The sequence below is a fragment of the Stenella coeruleoalba genome, assembly GCF_951394435.1.
Source record: "Stenella coeruleoalba genome assembly, chromosome: 4".
Classification (NCBI taxonomy): domain Eukaryota; kingdom Metazoa; phylum Chordata; class Mammalia; order Artiodactyla; family Delphinidae; genus Stenella; species Stenella coeruleoalba.
This window is the reverse complement of record NC_137149.1, coordinates 133200547-133215731: the sequence shown is the minus strand read 5'-3', so window position 1 is coordinate 133215731 and position 15185 is coordinate 133200547. Positions and strand designations below refer to the sequence as shown.

The 15185-nt window shown below is 37.5% G+C and overlaps 1 protein-coding gene across 1 annotated transcript in view; it reads right to left on the bottom strand.

Annotated features, from left to right (window-relative positions):
* Positions 1–15185, bottom strand: part of EIF4E (eukaryotic translation initiation factor 4E) — a 110407-nt gene that overhangs the window by 68553 nt on the left and 26669 nt on the right. The window lies entirely within an intron of this gene.

The window sequence follows — 15185 nt, the reverse complement described above, 5'->3', positions numbered from 1 at the left end:
GCAATGTCCTATAAATATCAATTAAGTCCATCTTGTTTAATGTATCATTTAAAGCTTGTGTTTCCTTATTTATTTTCATTTTGGATGATCTGTCCATTGGTGAAAGTGGGGTGTTAATGTCTCCTAATATGATTGTGTTACTGTTGATTTCCCCTTTTATGGCTGTTAGTATTTGCCTTATGTATTGAGGTGCTCCTATGTTGTGTGCATAGATATTTACAATTGTTATATCTTCTTCTTGGATTGATCCCTTGATCATTATGTAGTGTCCTTCTTTGTCTCTTGTAATTTTCTTTATTTTAAAGTCTATGTTGTCTGATATGAGAATTGCTACTGCAACTTTCTTTTGATTTCCATTTGCATGGAATATCTCTTTCTATTCCATCACTTTAAGTTTGTATGTGTCCCTAGGTCTGAGGTGGGTCTCTTGTAGACAGCATATATATGGGTCTTGTTTTTGTATTCATTCAGCCAGTCTATGTCTTTTGGTTGGAGCATGTAATCCATTTACATTTAAGGTAAGTATCGATATGTATGTTCCTATTCCCATTTTCTTAATTGTTTTGGTTTGTTATTGTAGGTCTTTTCCTTCTTTTGTGTTTCTTGCCTAGAGAAGTTCCTTTAGCATTTGTTGTAAAGCTGGTTTGGTGGTGCTGAACTCTCTCAGCTTTTGCTTGTCTGTAAAGGTTTTAATTTCTCCATCAAATCTGAATGAGATCATTGCTGGGTAGAGTAATCTTGGTTGTAGGTTCTTCTCCTTCATCACTTGAAATATGTCCTGCCAGTCCCTTCTGGCTTGCAGAGTTTCTGCTGAAAGAGCAGCTGTTAACCTTATGGGGATTCCCTTGTGTGTTATTTGTTGTCTTTCCCTTGCTGCTTTTAATATGTTTTCTTTGTATTTAATTTTTGATAGTTTGATTAATATGTGTCTTGGCGTGTTTCTCCTTTTTATTTATCCTGTATGGGACTCTCTGTGCTTCCTGGACTTGATTAACTATTTCATTTTCCATATTAGGGAAGTTTTCAACTATAATCCCTTGAAATATTTTCTCAGTCCTTTCCTTTTTCTCTTCTTCTTCTGGGACCCCTATAATTCGAATGTTGTTGCGTGTAATATTGTCCCAGAGGTCTCTGAGACTGTCCTCAGTTCTTTTCATTGTTTTTTCTTTATTCTGCTCTGCAGTAGTTATTTCCACTATTTTATCTTCCAGGTCACTTATCCGTTCTTCTGCCTCAGTTATTCTGCTATTGATCCCTTCTAGAGTATTTTTATTTTCATTCATTGTGTTGTTCATCATTGCTTGTTTCCTCTTTAGTTCTTCTAGGTCCTTGTTTAATGTTTCTTGCATTTTCTCTATTGGAAATAGAATAGAGAAAATGCAAGTGAAATTTCTTCTTGATCTTGTAAGGGGTCACGATGACCATCACTTTGTACTTGCAGATCCAGATTGTGTAAACTGTCAATCATACATCATCTAATGTACAGCTTTTTTCGCCTCAAAAACCTTGTATAGCTGTATTTTGGCTTCTAGTGGGTGGAACAGTTCTCAGAGCTTTCTGATATGCTCTTCCCCGGTTACAACCCTCAAATTGGCTTGGATGAAATTTTCCATTCTTTTTCTTAGATGAACTGATTAATTTTCTGTCAACACTTGCTTTCTGAAGAGTCTAGGAAACATGACTTTCAAAAACTCTAACCCTCACTGACATATTACAGGCTTTGCCACCGTAATGGTAATGACTCCCATGATCCTATGTTTATGTAATCCCAGGGAAGGATGAGTTCTAAGTCAGGTGCCCACACCTGGACAAATCAACAAAGTTCAGCAATGGTGGGGTGTTATGATTGGCCTAATTTGTGTTATAAATTCACTCTTCGACTAGTCAACTCTGCCTGGGGGAAGGGGTAGCATTTGTAACAATGTAATGACTCACGTGAGCCAGAGAATTGGAGGAGAGGGAAGAGCAGGTTACAGCAAAGAGGAAGGAGTGATGTGCTACCAAGAAGGGAGTGTTTAGTATAGAAGAAAAACCAAGAAAAGAGCTTAATATCATACAAAGATGAATAATTACCCAGATTGACCAACCTAGATGTTATAAAATGCATAATCTCTAAAAATAGGGTAAAAACTAAAGCGTATTTTGAAAGAATGATGATTTGGAAATATTCAGAGGGACACATATCAATATATTAAGAATGGTTATCTCTGAGTAATGTGAAGGGGGAAGGGATAATGCGGGACACTTTCACTTTCTACATGTCTACAGTGTTTGAAATGTTTTATATGCCTACATGTGTAGTGTACCAAAGTTTGTGAAGAAATAACAAAGATAGGAGACCCGAGATACCTTTAAAGTCTTTTAAGCAACAGAAATAGGGGAACGTTACATACTTGGAAAGTAACAGAGGTATTGTGTGTGATAAAAAAATAAACCAGGGGGCTTCCCTGGTGGCGCAGTTGTTGAGAGCCCGCCTGCCAATGCAGGGAACATGGGTTCGTGTCCCAGTCCGGGAAGATCCCACATGGTGCGGAGCGGCTAGGCCTGTGAGCCATGGCCACGGAGCCTGTGCTCTGCAACGGGAGAGGCCACAACAGTGACAGGCCCGTGTACCACAAAAAACAAAACAAAACAAACCAGGACTTCCTTGGTGAAACAGTGTTTAAGAATCTGCCTGCCTATGCAGGGGACACGGGTTTGATCTCTGGTCCAGGAAGATCCCACATGCCACAGAGCAACTAAGCCTGTGCACCACAACTACTGAGCCTGTGATCTAGAGCCCACGAGCCACAACTACTGAGCCCGCGTGCCACAACTACTAACGCCTGCGCGCCTAGAGTCCATGCTCCGCAAGAAAGAGAAGCCACCGCAATGAGAAGCCCGCGCACTGTAACGAAGAGTAGCGCCTGCTCGCTGCAAACAGAGAAATTCTGCATGCAGCAATGAAGACACAATGCAGCCAAAAATTAATTAATTAAAAAAATAAAACCTGATTCTATAGAATGTAACAGAAACTGATTCTGTAGATTTGAAATGAAGAAAGAATAGCTGCTTACTCTCTGGGAGAAGAATGACTGCAAGAGAAATAAAATCCAAGCTGATGAAATTGATAAAATACTAATAGGAGGTCACAAACTGCTTTGGAGTCTAGATAGGTAAGAAAGAAAAATAAATAATTAGAGGAATATGAGGCAAGAGAAAGTTCCTTAGGCCTAATTCAAATATTTCTAAGACCTAGGTAGTTGAGATAGATCTGTAACCAATAATTTAAAATGTAGTAACAAAATGGGGTAGGGGGTTAATTCAGGTGGTTCAAGGAGCTAAAGGCCAGGAACGATACAACGTGATGTGTACGCTTCCCCAGTGAGAATGGAATGAGGAAGAATAATGTGTTGCCTCGTTAGGTAGAACTTGACATTTTTTAAAAACAAATTTAAAAATTGGCCAGCTGCTACTCTACGTGGAGACAGAATTTCCCTTTAGAGCATGTCTTTTTTCTGAGAAGAGCCACTGGAATGGCTGCTCTTAATTATGTAAATGTAAGAACACAGGCACTCCTTACCCTTTATTTTGTGGCTTGACAAAGCCTGCCCTTCCTAATGCCTCTTCATATGAAAATTTTCATAGAAAACAAGGAGCCTCCTGGGTAGAAAGGAACCAAGACCTTGACCTCTTCTCTTTTGATATTCCAATTTATTAAAATCTATTTAATAGATTGAGCCAGTCCCAACTGATGCCCTGGTAGTGAAGGACACCAAAGGCACCAAGAATTAGCCATGAAGAAAGGGGACATCTGGGGATAGGGACCAAGCCCTATATGGCATAGCATGTGGATCACCAGGAAGCTTTCCCCCCACGACCTCACCTCCTACTTGTCTTGGAATGTGTGTTCCCAAATATAAGTTAAAATGTTATAACTTTGGGGCCTACACTGAGGGTACTTGGCCCCAATTTGGACCAGCAAGAGTATCATTGTTAGGTTAGTAGACAAAATCATACCCCTGAACTACAGCTGTTAGTGAACTAGGCCAATTCTTTAATTCTTCTTCAGCAGCTAAGCAGTTTGGAATTAGAACAGGCCTCCTTGGGACGGAGGTGGGGTTGGGAGGGTAGGGGGGTGGGGAAGGGATAAATTAGTAGTTTGGGATGAACATATACACACTACTATATATAAAATAGATAAACAGCACCTCCCTGGTGGTCCAGTGGTTAAGACTCCGAGCTTCCACTGCATAGGGAACGGATTCAATCCCTGGTCAGGGAAGTTCTGCATGCTTCATGGTGCAGCCAAAAACAAGTGTGTAAAACATATAACCAACAAGGACCTATGGTATAGCACAGGGAACTGTACTCAATGTTTTGTAATAACTTATAAGGGAAAAGAATCTGAAAAAGAATATATATGAATATACATATATATATGTAAAAATCTGAATCACTGTGATGTACACCTGACACTAACATAACATTGTAAATCAACTATACTTCAATAAAAAATAAAGAACAGGCCTCCTTGGACTCAGTAAGTTTCTAGGCTTTTTAATAAGTCAGAGGGAAATGCCAAAACAAAGCCTATCCCCACAATACTGAGTAGAAATTACCAAAATCAATAAAGATGACTTAGGTATAATTATAGAGAAGCACAATGGGATTGTGATTTTAACCAATAAACTTAAAACCAAGTGGTTTAATGCACTGTGGTGACCTAAATGGGAAGGAAGTCCAAAAAAGAGGGGATATATGTTTATGTAGAGCTGATTCATTTTTCTGTACAGTAGAAACTAACACAACATCATAAAGCAACTATACTCCAATAAAAATTAATTTTAAAAAATGGTTTCTGGTGCATAGTCAAGGCTCTGTAAGTGTTCGCTGTTGTAATTATTATACTTCTGTGATTTAGGAGAAAGAGGAAGAGAACTGAGTCATGGGCAGCTTGAAGACTTTGTGGATCTTAGACTTCTGATTCATAAGTGAACTCAGTCTTGTTCAGAGATTGTGTTTTTTGTTTGTTTGTTTCTTTTTGTTTTTGTTGAAGTACAACTGACTTAAAACACTACGTTAGTTCCAGGTGTACAACATAGTGGTTCAATATTTCTATACAACACAAAATGATCACCACCACAAGTCTAGTTACCATCTGTCACCATACAAAGTTATTACAATATTACTGACTATATTCCCCATGCTGTATATATTATCCCCATGACTCATTTATTTTGTAATTGAAAGTTTGTACCTCTTACTCTCTCTCACCTATTTCACTCATTCCCCCACCCTCTCCCCTTTGGCAACCACCTGTTTTTTCTCTGTATCTATAACTCTGTTTCTGTTTTATGTTGGTTCATTTGTTTTATTTTTTAGATTCCACATATAAGTGAAATCATACAGTATCTGTCTTTTTCTGTTTCACTTAGCATAATACTGTCTAGGTCTGTCCATGTTGCTGCAAATGGCAATATTTCATTTTTAAAAAATATTTATTTATTTGGCTGCGCCGGGTCTTAGTTGTGGCATGTGGGATCTTTGTTGCCGCATGAGGGATCTTTAGTTACAGTATGTGGGCTCTTAGTTGCAGCATGTGAGATGTAGTTCCTTGATCAGGGATCGAACCTGGGCCCCCTGTGTTGGGAGTGCAGAGTCTTAGCCACTGGACCACCAGGGAAGTCCCAAGATTTCATTATTTTTACGACTGAGTAATATTCCGTTGTAGTTATGTATATCACGTCCTTTCTATCCATTCATCTGTTGATGGATATTTAGGTTGCTTTCCTATCTTGGCTACTGTAAACAATATTGCTATGAATACAGGGGTGCACACATATTTTTTTTTTTTTTTTTTTGCATTACGCGGGCCTCTCACTGTTGTGGCCTCTCCCGTTGCGGAGCACAGGCTCCGGATGCGCAGGCTCAGCGGCCATGGCTCACGGGCCCAGCCGCTCCGCGGCATGTGGGATCTTCCCAGACCGGGGCACGAACCCGTGTCCCCTGCATCGGCAGGCGGACTCTCAACCACTGCGCCACCAGGGAAGCCCAATGCACACATATTTTTGAATTAGTGTTTTTGTTTTCTTAGGAAAAGTACCCAGAAATGGAATTGTTGGAACTTATGGTAGCTCTATTTTTAATTTTTTGAAGAACCTCAAACAATTTTCCATAGTTGCTGTACCAATTTACATTTCTATCAACAGTGCAGGAATCCCTTTTCAGAGATTGTGTTCTTAACCACTAATTTTTATGCCTCTCTCTAATTTTTATTCCATTTGGTGCAAATCCTTCTGTATTTGAAAGACATTTTTCATATTAAAAAAAAAGCATTATAGTCAGCCTTTCATATTCATGGGTTCTGCATGTGCAGATTCAACCAACCACTGATTGAAAATATTGGGGAAAAAATTCCAGAAAGTTCCAGAAGTCAAAACTTGGATTTGCTGCATGCCTGAAACTATTTACATCACATTTACATTGTATTAGACATAAGTAATCTAGAGATGATTTAAAGTATACAAGAGGATGTGCATAGATACAGAATATGCAAATTCTATGCCTTTTATATGAAGGACTTGAGCATCTCTGGATTTTGGTATCTGTGTGGGGTCCTGGAAACAACCCTTGTGCATACTGAGGGATGACTGTACTTTAATTGTTTTGCATTTTAATTTTTTAATGTGGAAAATTCCAAACATACACAAAAGTAGTAAGAATAATAACAAATCTTATTTACCCATAACCCAACTTTAATTGTTATCAATTTCTGGCTTTCAAAGTTCTTGGTATGAACCTTTCCCTGGTTTCTACACAAATGAGAATATTGTTTTAGCACTTAGGAAAAGGAGGATCCGTGGGTCTGTACCTATCTATTTAGATTTTCTGAAAGTCTTAAATACTTGTGCTATTCTGATTTAACTGCTTTTTCTTACAACTATAACAGCCTTATCAGGCTGTTACATCAGTTCCATTTTCTTTGTTTCTACTCTAATTGCCTTACTTTGGACCATCATCACTTTTCTCCCCTAAATTATTGTAATAACGGCCCAACTGATCTTCCTGTATTCAGACCTCTATATTCAGTCTACCCTCCACACTGTTGAAAGATTATTGTTATATCACAAGCCTAATTATGGCACTCTATTTAGAAGCCCAAGAATTACTCTCAGTTGCCTACAAAATAAAACCCAAATTTTCTTATTTCCACAAGAATCTGAAGTGGGTCTTTTTAGCCTTTCCTGAGAATATCTTTCACTATGTACTACAGTTCTTCCATTCTAAGATACCATTGATTATGATACATCATTGATGTAATAACAGCTTTTAGGTATGAGTCCAAGGGGCATGGTGGACCTTATACATCATGGATAAGATATATCATGATTTCACAATTATTAAAATGTGAAGACATTTAATGATTCCTTAATCATAGATACAGTATCAAGGTAATAGCAAAAAATGGATGGCATACACTTTTTCTTTTATGAATGTGTGGCGTACACTTTTACTCAACATAGTTTTGAAAATCCCAGACATAGTAATCACAGAAGAAAAAGAAATAAAAGGAATCTAATTTGGAAAGGAAGTATAACTGTTACTGTTTGCAGATGACACAATACTAGAAACAGAAAATCCTAAAGGCACCACCAGAAAACTAGTAGAGCTCATCAGTGAATTTGGTAAAGTTGCAGGATACAAAATTAATATACAGAAGTCTATTGCATTTCTATACACTAAAAACGAACTGTCAGAAAGACAAATTAAGGAAACAGTGCCATGCACCACTGCATCAAAAAGAATAAAATATCTAGGAATAAACCTACCTAAGTAGGCAAAAGATGTGTACTTGGAAAACTATAAGATACTGGTGAAAGAAACTGAAGACAACCCAGGAAAGATATACCATGTTCTTGGGTTGGAAGAATCAATATTGTTAAAATGACCATACTACCCAAGGCGATCTACAGGTTCAATGCAATCCTTATCAAAATACCAATAGCATTTTTCACAGAACTAGAAAAAATAATTTTAAAATTTGTATGGAAATACAGAAGACTCCAGATAGCCAATACAATCTTGAGAAAGAAGAACAGAGCTGGAGGAATCACGTTCCCTGACTTCAGACTGTAGTACAAAGCTATAGTAAACAGTATGGTACAGGCACAAAAACAGAAATATAGGTCAGTGAAACTAGATAGAGAGCCCAGAAATAAACCCACACCCTTATGCTCAATTAATCTATGACAAAGGAGACAAGAATATACAATGGAGAAAAGATACTCTCTTTAATAAGTGGTGCTGGGAAAACTGGACAGCTAATGGAAAAGAATGAAATTAGAACATTTCTCTAATACCATATACAAAAAATAAACTTAAAATGGATTAAAGACCTAATTGTAAGACTGGATACTATAAAACTCCTAGAGCAAAACATAGGCAGAACACTCCTTGACATAAATTGCAGCAATATTTTTGTGGATCCATCTCCTAAAGCAAAAATAAATGCAATCTAACACTTAAAAGTTTGTGTGGAGCAAAGGAAACCATCAACAAAATGAAAAGACAACCTACTGAATGGGAGAAAATATTTGAAAATGATATGACTGATAAGTGATTAATATCCAACGTATATAAACAGCTCATACAACTCAACATCAAAAAAACAAACAACCTGATTATATAATGGGCAGAAGAACTGAACAGATATTTTTCCAAAGAGGACATGAAAAATGGCCAACAGGCACATGAAAACATACTCAACATCACTAATCGTTAGGGAAATGCAAATCAAAACCACAATGAGATATCACCTCACACTGGTCAGAATGGCTATCATCAAAAAACAAAACAAAACAAAACAAAAAAACACCCCACAAATAACAAATGTTGCCAAGGATGTGGAGAAAAGGGGACTCTTGTACACTGTTGGTGGGAATGTAAATTGGTGTATCCACTGTGGAAAACAGTATGGAGGTTTTTCAAAAAACTAAAAATAGAACTAACATATGACCCAGTAATTCCACTCCTGGGTATATTTCCGAAAATATAGAAACACTAATTTGAAAATATACATGCACCCCAATGTTCATAGCAGCATTATTTACAGTTGCTGAGAAATGGAAGCAACTTAAGTGTCTATTAACAGATGAGTAGATATAGAAGATATGATATACATGTACAATGGAATACTACTCAGCCACAAAACGAATGAAATTTTGCCATTTGAAGCAACATGGATGGACTTGGAGGGCATAATGCTAAGTGAAATAAGTCAGAAAGACAGATACTGTATGATATTAGGTATATGTGGAATTTTAAAAATACAACAAACTAGTGAACATAACAAGAAAGAAGCAGATTCACAGATATAGAGGTATAAAATAAGCTACAAGGATATACTGTACAACACGAGGAATATAGACAATATTTTATGATAACTATAAATGGAGTATAGCCTTTAAAAATTGTAAATTACTATATTGTACACCTGTAACTTATATTGTACAGCAACTATACTTCAATTAAAAAAATGGACAGCATATTAAACTGGGTAATTCAAGGAGAGTTTAGTAAGGGAATTATTTACAAGACATGGGCAAAGTTTAGGGAGACACCAGAACATGGTGCAGTACCCGAAGGATAGCTTTGGGATGGGACCTCTAGGTCTGAAGGAGCAAGGGGAAGGAGCATTACCGGTATCTAGAGAGGGAAGTGAATGGAGCTGAACTCTAAACAAGATCCGTGCCTTCAGTAGAGGGAGCCATGGAAACTTGGCAAGGAAGGGGCCAGGAACAGGTATTCCTACTTCAGTCTTCCCCTACCCTCTTATTTTCAGATTAGCTGAACCCAGCCGGAAGCCAGAGGAAAAGCAAGTCTACCAATGCAAGTAAACTTCCCAAGGCACAGAGCAGGAGGACTCAAGGTGGAGCACAGTGAAGAGGGAACCCAAAGGAACAAATGCAAGTTATCTGACACACCTTCCATCCCATCTACCTTCCCTCTTAAATCACAGATTAAATCTCCACACATCTGTAGATCTGCACATTTTGCTGTTATCTAGTCTTCAAGCCCAGCTTAATTTCCACCTTTTCCATGAGGCCTTCCTTGCCTTCTTTAGTCAATTTGTTCTCCTATGTGTGCTCATAAAGTTCCATTTAAAAGATTTAACTTTTATACTTCAAGAGGTGTCTATATATTTGTCCTCTCTGATATAAACACTTTGATGGTAAGGAATATTTTACAATCATTTTGTCTTACCCTTTCCCCCTGAAAACGCACAAACCCACCTGTCACACTGTCCTCTACCCAGAATCAAATATTTCAGAGCTGGAAAAAAAGTCCTGGAAACAACTAATCCAACTATCTTATTTTATAGGTGAAGAAACTAGATCTCAAATCAATGTTGGTAACAGCCCAATAAATGTCAGTTGAAGTGAAGTTTCATCCTAAAAGGTCAATGGTGTCTTCAAGAGCACTTTGAAAACAAGTGGGGAAAAAATTACCTTTTTGTGGAAAATCTATGGTACCTTGTCACCTGGAAGACGGTTGATGATTTTGATTTTCACTCCAGGCTCCCTGCCCTTGTAAGAAGATTAAATTAAGTCAATGCATATAGTCTTAGCAGAGAGCCTGGCACATGGTAAACTTAAATAAAAGTGGGTATTTGTTCTGGGGACATTCTGGTGGGATAACTTTCAAGAATTTAAAAATAAGGGAAATAAGATTTTCCTCTGATACTTCAAATGTAAAATTAAACACAAATAAATGTGGAACATACATACTGTGCAATAATACATACCTGTTAAAATGATGACATACATTTGTAGTTACTTACATGGAAAAATGTCTACAGCATATTGTTGAGTAAAAAAGTAGGATATAAAAAGTCATGTATGATGTGATACTTTTTTCATTTTAATTGAGGGTGATCTGGAAGGATGTTTACCAAAACGTTAACAGTGGTTTTAACTGGCTAGTGGTTCTCTGGTCAATTTTACATTCTTTATGCTATTCTGGAATATCTGGAATATTTAAATGTTTTATAACGAGCTTGTATTGTTTTTAAATTCAGAAAATAAATGTTATTTTCATGTTAAAAGCAAAACCCAATAATAGGTAAAGTCACCTTAAATAGAGTGGTTCTAGACCAACCAAACTGGACTGTAAAGATAGAAAGCATTAACATATCTAAAGGAAGAATGTGTGACTGTGTCAGACAGCAGGGGTCTGGTCTGTTATCAAAATGCTGAATGAGAAGAGTCAGGGAAACAAATTTAGACAGTACCCATCCAAGCACTGTCCAAGAGAGGAAGAATCATGGCCAGCGGAGAGGATTTATTGACAAGACCATTCCTCTTGTTAGATGAGTACCTCAGGCACTCTCAGCCTGATCACACTAAATTATAACGAAAGAGAGAAAAATAAATATACTGTTAGAAACAAGAAAGGGAATGTAACCAAAAATCTGGAAGAGATTTTTAAAAATTACATGAATATGTTATATACAACTTATTGCAAAAAAAAAAAATAAATAAGAAAAGAAAAATTAAAGAATTTAGCCCAGAGGAGTCATGGCTAAATACAATAGTAACAACAGAAGAAATTGAGAAGATGTAAAACTGTTAACTCTCCCCAAAACAAAAGGCCCAAATGGTTTAACTGATAAATTATATCAGATTTCAGAGAACTGATACTACATATCATATTTAGATATTTTGGAACAAATATAAAAAATGGAAATTTATCAGTTCATTTTATGAGGCTAACCTGATTCTGACATAAAATAGAGACAAAGAACAAAAATTAAAAATTAAATCTACAGAAATAATCACTTAAAAACAGAGGAAAAAGTGGGGTGGGAAGTGCTGAAATGGGTGAGAGGGGTCAAAGGTACAAAGTTTCAGTTATAAAATAAAACATGGGGATGTAGTACATAGCATGGTGACTACAGTTGAGGCAGGAGATAGATGGGCCCCAAGCTGAACAGTTTCTTCCCTGTGGATAGAAACTCCATAATAGCAGAAACTCCATAATAGCAGAAACTCCATAAAAGCAGTATGATGGAGGAGGCTGGGCCCTACCCAGATAAGATAAAAGACCACATATTCCTCATTCTCGAAATCAAGGAGCCCTTCCCAACTACACATGCGCAGAAAGGCTCCTTGGAGATCAAAAAGGGAGGGGGCGCCACCCCATAGTAAGTGATGTCAACTACCCATAGGCCTCTTTGCTAGACTCCATCTTGGCTAAGAGATGCGCAGGCACAAAGGGGAGGACCCTGAAATATACAAGATACGGACTCAGAAACAGGCAAAGCAAGATGATTGGCCAAAGGAAACCCGGAAGACATGCCCCATAAAAGTGATTCAAACTACCAAGAGGACGCGACTCTCTCTCTGAGCCCACCTCTGTGACTATCCACACATACTGTACTATTTTTCCTCCTAATAAACACTTCACTCGGTTCTCTACTTTCCGTCTCTATGTGGAAATTCATTTCTACACAGCTGATGGGCCAAGGTGTTGTCACTGGCCACTGGCCCCTGGTAGTCTGGTGGCTAGGATTCAGGGCTCTCACTGCCGCTGCCCAACCTCAGTCTCTGGCAGGGAACAGAAATCCTGCTTCAAGCCGCTGCAGGCTGAGGCTACCCGAGATCATAGTTAATAATACTGTATTGCATAGTTGAAAGTTGCTAAGAGAGTAGATCTTAAAAGTTCTCATCATAAGAAAACACATTTTGTAACTATGTATGGTGAGGGATGTTAACTAGACTTATTGTGGTGATCATTTTGCAATATATACAAATATTGAATCATTATATTGTACACCTGAAACTAACACAATGTTACTTGTCAGTTATATCTCAATTTAAAAAAAAAGAGAAAAAATATTTCAAATAAAATATTAGAAAAATATACCAACTGTGTCAATATGAATCATGGCAAAGTAAGATTTATTCCAGCAATGCAAAATAATGCATTTATTAAAAGCCTATCATATGTATGTATGTTGTATACAAAACTGATGACAATAAACAGTTAAAAAGGACTTCCCTGGTGGTCCAGTGGTAAAGAATCCATCTTCCAATGCAGGGGACGCGGGTTAGATCCCTGGTGGGGGAACTAAGATCCCACATGCCATGGGGCAACTAAGCTGGCGTGCCATAATTACTGAGCTCGTGCGCCTCAACAAGAGAGCCTGCATGCTGCAAACTACAGAGCCTACACACCCTAGAGCCCGAGCGCCACAACTAGAGAGAAACACAAGCAGACCATGCGCCATAACGAAAAGATCCCGCATGCCTCAACAAAGATCCCGTGCGCCGCAACTAAGACCCGACCTAGCCAAAAAAAAAAAAAAGGAAATATATATATATAAAAAGAAATAAACAGTTAAAGGAGAACGTTTGCAGACTCATCTAGATAAATACTAAAAATTTGTTTAAAAAATACTGAATTAAAAAAAATAAAATTTCAGTACTCACCTTAGATTCAAACTAAAATTGCAGTCTACTCCCTTCTTATCATAGCAATTACTTATCTGAAACAAATAACCAATGCCATTCTTAACAATAAAATACTACAGGCATATATCTGAAGCCAGTCCTGGGTATTTCCATTCTTTTTGGAATCTTTACCAAGTTAATAGCTGGTATGACTTTCTATAAGGTTCGACATAAGCAAAGCTTCTGAACATAGCCCACAAACTCATACCTACCAGGGAGGGCAGCTTGCAAAAATGCATGAAACAGCCAGGGTAAAATAAAATACTTTTTGCTGCAAAAAAGAATAATGCTATCTTCTTTTTTTAAGAAATATAAAACCCAGGTTTTATTTTCCTCTGAATTTTACTACAAGAAACACAGCAATGCAAATATAGTGATAAATGTCAAATGACAACAGCATTAAAGTGGGGGAAGCTCTACAGAGTGACAGCAACTATGCGGGTACTTGCCAGCCGAGCAGGCACCTGCACCTTCAGGCATGATGCTAAAGTAGGAGCAGAAAGACATACACACAAGGTGTGCTGGAGGTGGGACTCTATTAGTTTGAGTCTTAACTTGCATGTAACTGAGAACCCCATCTGTGGAACAAATCAGAGATGGGCTTCAGGGATGTGACCATAGGTATCTCTTTACACTGTTCATTTACGAAATGGAATAAATCATTTCATAGGGAAGAAATTTCTCAAAGACTGAGTTGAAATCTTTTAAGATCATGTTCATATGGTGACCAGACCTGTGGTGTGTCTACTGGTAATATTTATTTTGGTTTTCTTGAGTCTCTGTGATTTGGGACCTCTCCCCTCTGCTTCTGCCTTGCCCATCAGTACTACCTCTTGCCACTAGGATTTTCCCCAAACCTCAGAATTCTCTTACTTCATGGTCACGTCTCCTGAGTATCTGTTTCTCTTCAGCAAGCATGACATTTTCTATCCTGCGGAGTTCTTAAGGTTTAGTCTTCACCTTACCTAAAATAAATTAATTACAGATAGTTTTGAAAGTTCAAAATTCTTTAAAGTTTCTTTTTCTTTTTTACTTAAAATGGAGTATTCATATGTGTTAAAGGAATAATAATGGAAATCACTTATGCTTTATCATGTGTCAGGCAATGTTCTAAGGACTTTATACATGAAATTGCATCTAATCCTCACCACACCCTATGAGACAGGCACTATTATTATTCCCATTTTCAAATGAGGAAACTGAGGCACAGAGATGTTAAGTGCACTGTACAGGTTCACACTGCTGACAGATGCAGAGTCAGAATGTAAACCCAGACTGTCTGGCTCTGGTGTGGGTCCTAGTCACTCTGACATGCTGCTGCAAGAAGGCAAGCCAAAATACTTAAGGGAAATATTCCTTCTCTTATACATGCCAATCAGTCATTTGCTCCTTCATTTATCATACTATTTGGAGTGCATACTATGAAAAAAAATGCTCTTCTGGGAATGGTACAGACATTAAAAACCAACCAAATAAATAACCAACAAGTACTACAGAAATCGAAGAATGTTTAAAATCGGTATGAAATAAAATAGTTCAACCCATTATATTAGTGATTTATAATCAGATTTGCAATTAACTTTTGAGTTCATGGTAAATTGTTCTTGAATCTGTTATGAATGCTTTTGGCATTTTTCAACAAAATTAGCTCAAAACTTCATTTTATTTTCTTTATTTAATTCTGTTTAATTT